This window comes from Quercus lobata, chromosome 9 (genome assembly GCF_001633185.2).
Source record: "Quercus lobata isolate SW786 chromosome 9, ValleyOak3.0 Primary Assembly, whole genome shotgun sequence".
Lineage (NCBI taxonomy): Eukaryota > Viridiplantae > Streptophyta > Magnoliopsida > Fagales > Fagaceae > Quercus > Quercus lobata.
Genome location: NC_044912.1, coordinates 54,053,825 through 54,063,340, shown reverse-complemented (window position 1 = coordinate 54,063,340; position 9,516 = coordinate 54,053,825).

Genomic DNA, 9,516 nt, shown 5'->3' with positions numbered 1-9,516 from the left:
ATGAAAGCAAAAACAAAGTTGATACTTTCTTTTTTCTTCTTCATTTGTCGGTTCTCAGACAGGTGAGGGGAAGATCGGAGTCTGAATTTGAAACAAAAGAAAAGGAAGAAAGACAAATTTATTTTTTGAAGTACAACAGAAAAAGCAGCATTGTATTTGTACGTACAACTGTGCAACTAAGTGTAACAGAGGTTAAAAGGGCTATACACTTTACAGGCTTGACTGTTTGAGAAACCTTATTTAAAAAAAAAAGGGTTGAATTGCAATAAGACCCACAGGGTTTGGTTTAATTTCAACGAAACCCTTAGTACTTTTTTTCCGTCAAGAACAATATTTCAAAGACAACAATTTTAATAACAGTTGAGTTTACAAATTTATGTTAGTTCTTATTTAGTTCATTACTGATATTACTTTATTCACTACTAATAATAAGTTAATAACTAATCATCTAGAAAATTTTGAAATCATTTTTGAAAAAATTGTTGTACTTCTAGAGTTATTGTTCTATCAACTATAATTTATAAAAAATAGATCAATTTATTATATATATGTATATATAATCATTTCCCCTCAAAAAAAATGTATATATAATCATTTATTCACTTAAATTTTAACAAAACATCGTTTTAAATTTTAATGATACCTTTTTAAAATTTTAAAAAAATCAATAAAATACTTATTTTAATGGTAATTGAAGAGACAGAGGAGTCAACTTTGTCATTTACAATAACTCATGGTTAATAACAAAAAATTTAAAGTTTGGGTCAATTTTGCAAACACATTCCTTGAAGTTTCACTTTAAATTTTACTTTTTATATATATATATATATATATATATATATATATATAAGTGATTGTACCAATTGCTTTGGATCCATTCGCCTATAAGGGCATTCGCATTTCATATCCTTAATCTATTCTATTTTACCATATTAAAAAGCTATTTTACTTATTATACCATACCATTTTATAATATACCCAATATCTTAACTTTTATTTTAAAATACAATCTATTAAAATAATATAAATTATACAGTAAAATAATAAAAAATTCTCTATCTCTCATTTGACTCTATAATTAGATGGTAAAAGCTATTTTATTTATTATACCATACCATTTTATAATATACCCAATATCTTAACTTTTATTTTAAAATACAATCTATTAAAATAATATAAATTATACAGTAAAATAATAAAAAATTCTCTATCTCTCATCTGACTCTATAATTGCTGTCACTGCCTCTATCTCAAGCACACCACCACCAACAGAAGCACGACCACACCAAAACCACCATCAGAGCAAACCACACCACCACCAACAATAGAGGTACCACCACACCAAAACCACCATCACAGCAAACCCGTTGTGACCCAAGAACCAAGCAGCAAACCCAATCCACCTTCCTACAAAGCCCATCTTCCTTGTTGTGTTCTCTAGGAAAGATCACCCCACCCTATCATCGGGTTTACTCATATTGAGCATCAAAACAATATAACCCATTTTAGCCACCCATTATTGGCTCAATATGCAGAATCACATGCACTATTATCAGTTATCACATTATCTGTTAAATAATAATTTGATAAGTCAATATCCATCTACGATCAATTAATAAATATAGAAGCAAAGACTTTGCCTTCTGAGTTGTCAATCCAAGAATTTGGATCCTTTTATCAAATATCTTTTCATTTCTTCCCTTCCATATTGGCCAAGAAAGACAAGCCAAGAGGAACAATATGTTTCGGCTATGGCTTCATCTTTGCACAATTTATCTTTTGGAGTAGCCACAGTTGAATTTGAGTTATATCTGATCTATTTATTACGAATTGAAGAGCATTGCCAAACCAAAATCCTATCTTTTTTCCTTAAAAATATAAAAATGGACGACTATATTTTGTCATATTAGATATGCAACAATACTGGAATTATTAAGTGCATAAGTTTCATAAAGAACATTGGCATAATGAGAAAACAGATAAATATTCTAGTAGACAGGAATAATCCAGCTTCTCTTATATATAGGTAGCAATGAGTCCAACAACTGGAAAGTTCTCCAACCTTTGATGTTGCTCAAATCTTCAATAACTTACAAAATTGGAATGCTTTACTAGATAGATTACATTCTAAAATTAGAAATAAAGGTTCCAAGGGAAGAGAGAAATCTATACGATCCATGGGAAGGGACAGAAACAACCTTCCAGATAATTGATTGCCAAACAAATGACATGCTTTCCCCAGAAAAGTATCGTCCTAGTCAAGTGTGTCAGTAATTTCCACAAATGAAATGGATACATAGTCACTGCTCCCTTCCCTGCCCCTCTCCTTTCTTTTGAAATGGTGAAGTAAAAAAAAAAAAGGACAATGACGACGTATACCATGAAAACAAAGCCACCGAGCAGGTTTGCAGGCCCTGTAAAACAAAGAGTAAAACGTTCACCATATATCTCAAAAGAATGTCCAAAATGATATGCAAATAAGAAAAGAGCAAATCCATTCCTTAGTCCCAAGGCTTTCCTTATAATTTTATTTACTAGCATTTCTATACTAATCAGTCTTTGAAAAGATTTATGAAGTTAAGAACCTCAAAATCACCTTATGATGAATAAGGAAGGCCTAATCTTTTTTTTTTTTTTTTTAAAGGAATTAATAACATTGGCATGTTGAGAAAACAGCTAAATATTCAACAAACTCATTTTCAAAAAGATGATGGCCTAAAAGTTATTTCCTAACTATATTTAGTACTTACACCCTTAATAATTTTTTTTAAAAATGTCAGCATTGAAATTTGAAAACTCTCATATGCACGCAGTCATGAGCCCTTATGGATGCTTAATAACAGCACAACAATACTGGGACTATTAAGTGTAGAATATGGCTTGAATTAGGAGTTCAACTCCTTGTTGGATTTGGATAAGGAAGGAATTTTATTCTTTTTGGGTTACTATTATTTGAAGTTATCAAGTTCTATTAGAAGTCTTGTCTACTACTTGATTTGGAATTCTTTTTGGAATAGGAGTGATTCTCCTTGTGTGTGTGAAAAAGAAGTCTAGTTCTTCTTGGTTTTGGATATGCTAGTCAACTTAAGTCTCCTATATAAGTAGAGTGCTGCTGCTACAAAAAAAGATGTGTGTGGGTGTGAGAAAAAGAGGCTCTCTTTTGTTTTGGTTCTTTGATATTTGTGGGTTGCAATTTGGAATAGTGAGAGAGGTTTGTTGCCGCTTGATTTTGGTTTTGCGGCTTGGTGATTTGCTCTCTCTTGGTGCGTTGCAACGTTTGGATTTGATTTGTGGCTCTCTCTTTTGGTTTGTATACAATTGGTATTTGGTATTCATATTTGGTATTTGTGAACCTTTGGTTTTGTATTTGTGTGAGAGAGCTATTTGGGTGTATTTGGGATTTGGGTTTGTGAGAGTGTCTCTACACCAATTTGTATTATCCCAAATTTGTTATAGTGAAATTTGTTCGTCGTCGCCTGTGGATGTAGGCTATTGCCGAACCACATAAATCTTGGTGTTTTGTGTCTATTCTCTTTTGGATTAATTTTCTTCCTTCCTATTGATTAGTTTGGAGATCTTTCTCAAGCTTAAAATATTTTCACAATCAATCTTGGTAATTTAAGCTTTCGCTATTTTACAACATTAAGTGCATAAGTTCCATAACATTGTCAAGATGAAGAAACAGCTAAATATTCCAGAAAGCACGAATGATCCAACTTTTCTTATATGTAGGTAGAAATGATCATACTTGACTATTTAACAAAACCAACTCAAAATCAAAGAACAGTATGTATTATTTTTGAAAGATATAGTGAAGTCCACAATCATCTCTTTATCCTTCTTACTTTTCATTTATTAATCATTCAATCACTCCTTTCACCAACAGATTAAGACCCTATAATGTACTTTCATTCCTAGCATAGACAAAGACTAACACTAACACATGTTAGCAATGCATGAAATTTTTTTATAATTAAAAAAAATTATCCCAAAAAATTCCATAATCAAAGATTTATATTATAAAAGAGGAGCAAATAAAATCTAGAATAAAATGCATATCACTCAAACAATGATCTCAAGTCCTACACGAAACTTCACCTAGTTGTCCCCTATCATTCACAACCACCACTTTACTAATACTCGAATCCATAAGCTTGCTCATCATGCTAGATATAGTGCTGCTAGTCAAGTGTGGAAGGGATGTTCGCCCCCAATGGTCCGACACCTAATCCAAATGGATTGTGCTTAGTCTTTTGGCTGTTCTTGTCCCTGCTGGTGCTGTTTTCTTTGCCTTTGTAACATCTTTTTCTCTCATCAAAAAAAAAAAAAAAAAAAAGAATTCTAGTCTGGTCTTTGAAAGGTTTATGCAACCAAAAATGATAGACACCAATACGAAGACAAACAATTAAGGAAACAAAAACGAATTCATTTGTTTTACCTATTGTTCTTTCTATATCGATCAATTACATTATTGTTTTTCAATATCGACTAATCACATTATCACCATCAAGCAGAAGAAGACTCCCGGTACAAATTGCTGTCTGAAACACATAGGGAAGCTTCCGAATCTTAACCTTCCAGTGTTTTTTAAGTTCTGTGTCAAACCAAATAAGAAAAGTACGACCCCAATAGCACTTCTCCATGAGAATCTTCTTGCCATTATTGGAAAACATTGGAGGATTGAAACATTGACATTCTTAAACACTCCATCATACTCAATTTTATAAACCCGAGTCCAAGAAGTCCCTTCCCCATATTCTTCCAGCAACCAAACATCATTATCCTTCTTATCAAGATTCACAATAAAACATAGCTTTCCATTCAATACTTCCAAACACACTTCCAAAAACCCTTCCAAATACGCTTCTAAAAACCCCTCCCCCCATAGGTGGGTGGTTGGCGCGGCGTTGCAAAGTCCCAGAATTTCTCAATGGCAAGATCAAAAGCAAGAATCATCACCAGACCCTGCTTATTCTCAGCTACTAACCAATGCAAAGCTCCATTCACCGACACTGACTTAGAAGATATTGTCCACTCCTTTTTGGGCCATTGCTCTTTAATATTTTTCCACGACTTTGATATAAGACTATACATCTTGACATCAAACTCTCTACTTAAAAATTGTACGACCCCCAACACCTTATAATCGTCGTTACGAGTATCGTAGCCGAATCCTAAAGCGATCATAGTACTAGGAAAAGTTTTTTCTAACGTGGGCAACTTCCTGTACCTACGTATCAGTGGATTCCAGATAGCGAGTTCGCCCGTATTACTATGCACGAAACCAAACCATGGATTTGTTGGGTGAACATGTTTACACAGCGTAGTAGTGGTGGGTGGTGAATTTTCATTGGCTTGCCGAACTGATCGTCGTTTGGGAGGTGGACTGAGAAGTAATCAAATGGAATGGTGGCATGTTGTTGGTGAAGGATGAGGGTGCGATCTGTGTTGGACTCGATGGAGCAACGGAGGTGGGGATTGATGAAAGCTTGACTGTGGATAAGAGCGTACCATTGCTTGTGAAACGCAGAGATAGCGTGAGAGAAATTTCACTGGTAATCGAGAGAGTATCTCAGCGATCACATCAAGCGGAAGATTAGACATAGCGGAGGGGATTGTTAATTCCTGTGAAACGGGAACCTGGGCAAGGCCGATTTCGCTTTTCATTTATTTATTCTGTTTTTCTGGTTTTTATATATAAATTTTTTTCCACATTGAAAATTGAATTTTAATGAGATTAGGATTGTTAATCTAGGTGAGTAATGGTTAAAGTCCTTAAAAGGAGAGGACATTTATTAATTGTTATCTAACTATGAGGCGAGATTGAAGGTTTTTAGTTAAAATAAAACTCTTAGTCCTGATTCGTTGTATGATTAAAAGTGATTGATTTATTTTTAATTAGAATTTTTTAATGAGATTAAAGATATAATTAAAAGTTATAGATTCCAATGAGATTAGAATCCTTCTATCTACACTTTGTTCGGTACATCAAGAGCTCAGATTTTGTTCCACAGAGGACACTGATATGGAGAGCATGTAAAAACTCTCTACCCACAAAGGCAAACCTGTTTCGGCCCAAGATAACCCCTGATGGACGATGTGAAATCTGCAAACAGGAGGACGAGGATATAATGCACGCACTCTATCGCTGTTCCGCCTTGCAAACTCTCTGTACCAACATACCAGCGTGGAACCAAGGCACCCTCAAACAGAGCACATGCTTCCCTGATTTTATTGGTTTTATTTTTGCAGGTACAGCAAATCCGGTGCTCTTTTCCTTAGTCTTATGGAACCTGTGGAATCGACGAAATAATCTTCAACTAGGGAAACCAACACTCCCATTGGACAAGGTACTGGAACACTCACGGGAGCGACAGCTTGAGTCCCATTCCAGTCCCCTGTTTTCCACAAAACAAAGAAGCACTCAACCAGCAGCATGGATTCCGCCCCAAGACAATTGGTACAAGATCAATTTTGATGGTGCCACATTTGCCGAAGATAAAAGTGCAGGAATGGGAGTTGTCATACGAAAAAACAAAGGCCGCGTTATGGCGTCTTTCTCAGAAGATTCCCCTGCCAATGTCAGTCATTGAGGTGGAGGTTCTTGCAGCAAGGAGAGCACTTGAATTTGCTGTGGAGCTGGGTTTCGACCATATCATACTTGAGCACTTGAATTTGCTGTGGAGCTGGGTTTCGACCATATCATACTTGAAGGGGACTCTGAAATTCTACATTAGGCATTGCTAGCAGAAGGCAGAAACCTCACACCCTACGGAAATTTGGTGCAAGACATTTTAAACCTTAGTAGTTTCTTTTCAGCTTTTAAGACTTCTTTTGTACGCCGCTTCCTCTAGCGGGGAACTCAAAATCCCTCAATCATATACAAATCTGGATGAAAGATGTACCACCAGAGCTATTATTTGTTTTTCAGGCCGATTATAATAGCCTCCCTTAATAATATTCAGCCACCTTTTTCTAAAAAAAAATCCTTCTATCTAGTTTGATTAAAAGTTTTTTATGAAGTTAAAACTCTGGTCAATTTCTCTTTTCAATTATATATATATATATATATATATATACTCAGGCCTTCTTTATGCAATAAATGGTATGGCGGGACATTTTAAAAGCCCAATCTTGGTGTATAAGCCCAATCATGGTCATGAGGCTGAGAAAGGACTACATTTATATTTGGGTTTGCAAGCAGTGTATATGAGACATATGACACTTTTTTTTTTCTTTTTTCTTTTTTTGTTAATAATGATTTTAAAATTCGTTAATATTTGGTTTATAAAAAAAATATTAAGGGAACTTAATACATTTGGTCATTTCTATCTTGAATTTACAAAATACAACAATAACGAAACCTTATTCCCAAAATTTTTCCGCTGACTTTCGTTTGGGCTTTGAAGTATTAAGGTTTTATCATGATCAAAGATTGAACAGCCAAGAACATTCAATCGGTCTTAGGATTTGGTTAGTGTGTCATCTAGTTGAAGAAGTTCACAAAATACTACTAAGCAGAATTGTCACTTTCCTTGTATACATGCAAACAGGCCGAGAGAGTCGGGCTTAAAATGGTACAAATGACTAGAAAGCTATCATGTGCATTGGAATAACATAATGTACGCGTGGGTGGTGAGAAAGCGTGGACAGGAATCTATATGCAAGAGTGGTGATGGGTTTGTGAAGGTAGAAAATGTGAAGCTTCCGGATAGTTCACTTGCACAAATTGATGAGAAGCTGAGTTTGAAGGAGTGTGAGCAAAAATGCCTGCAGAATTGTAGTTGCACGCGTATGGAGGTGTGGATACTGGATAGAGAGAAGCAAGTCAGGTGTTTGAGATGGCATGGTGATTTGATAGACACGAGTGTGTTATTAGATGGGGGTCAAAATTTGTACGTACGAGTGGATGCGCTTGAGTTTTTTTTTTTTTTTTTTTTGCTGAGAATGCGCTTCAGTTAGGTACTCAACAACTTACTAAGACAAAAGTATTTGAGAAAAAAAAAATTGCCCACCACATGTATATGCACAAAAAAAAAAAAAATAATAATAATAATTTCTATGCGTTAATTAATAGAGAAATTTTCTTGTTTTCAGGTCATTCCAATGGATTCTTTGCCAACAAGAGGAGGCGAGCAATTATAATAGTGGCCCTACTTGTTACTCCATTACTAATTTTCCTCTGTGCATATTGGTTGATTAGGAGAAAAAGGAAAGGTGGGCAATGTTTCCTACATGTGTGAATTATTGTAGATGTGCTATAATTATTATTAAACTTTATTACATAAATCTTAAAAATTGATGTGTTAATTTTTAAATATAAATTAATAATATTATTTAAATTTTTTATTATGTTGTTATAATTAACAAATATTATACAAAGAAATTCAATATATTGTTTATTAATTAACAAAAATTATATTTATATTTGTTATAGTAAATTATAGAAATTATAACATGTTGAGAAGGGGTTGGATCACAAGCATCCTGTCCTTTCTTCCGGATGGTAAAAACTCATGCAAGATAGGAGCAAGACAAGTTGGAGTGGCGCATGTAGAGTTATGTTTTCATGATATGTGGTGTTGACACAGATTAAAATGGAGAGAAATGAGAAAAAATTGGGAGAGATTATCTTGAGAATATCAAGAGACGGAATAAGTTTTTTTTATGGTGGGTACTAGAATATATATAAAAAACTTACATTATACTTAAAATATTTTTTAATTTATATTAGAAAATATTACACACACATTAACCCCCTCTCTCTACATGCACACTTGAGATTGGGTGGGCTAGGATGAGATGAAGTAAGGTAGGTAAAACTGTAAAAGTCATCACAGAATGGCAAGGTAGGTTCCCTACCATTCCTTTTGATAGGCCAAAAACGTATTGAACCCTTATGATAAATTAATTGATTAATTAGCCAAGTTTATTACTTAATCAAATTAACATGCAATGTACGTGGCAACACAAACAAATTACCAATTAAACTAAGTATGCAACAGAAATTAAATTAACACAGTGATTTGTTTACGAATGGAGAAAACCTATACAGCAAAAATCCTACCAGGTGATTTTAAGGTCATCATTCTCAAGAATTTACTATTATCAAAACAAGATGTTATAAGTAAAGGAATTCCAATACCTTATACCAACCTATAGTTGAACCCTTACCCAAATACCCAATTGGACTTGTTTTGTAGTAACAATCTCTCATTTTCAATGCACAACTCCCAGTACGTGACTAACCAATTGCACAGATCCCAGTATGCGACTTCAATCACCAACTAGAGAAGGTTGTTGGTTGCAAAGTTCTTCAATTCATCTAAACGATATCATGAAGCTGCTTGGTCATAAAACCTTACTGTGTACAAACACAGCAGTTTCTTCAAGAAATAGGGCTAACTAGGTTTTCGGTTACACTTCTTCACTCTTGTGAAATTTGCACTTGTGCAATTGTGCGTCACCTTCAATGGCCCTTAAAATAATTCTTATATATGTTTAGGGTTGTGAGAA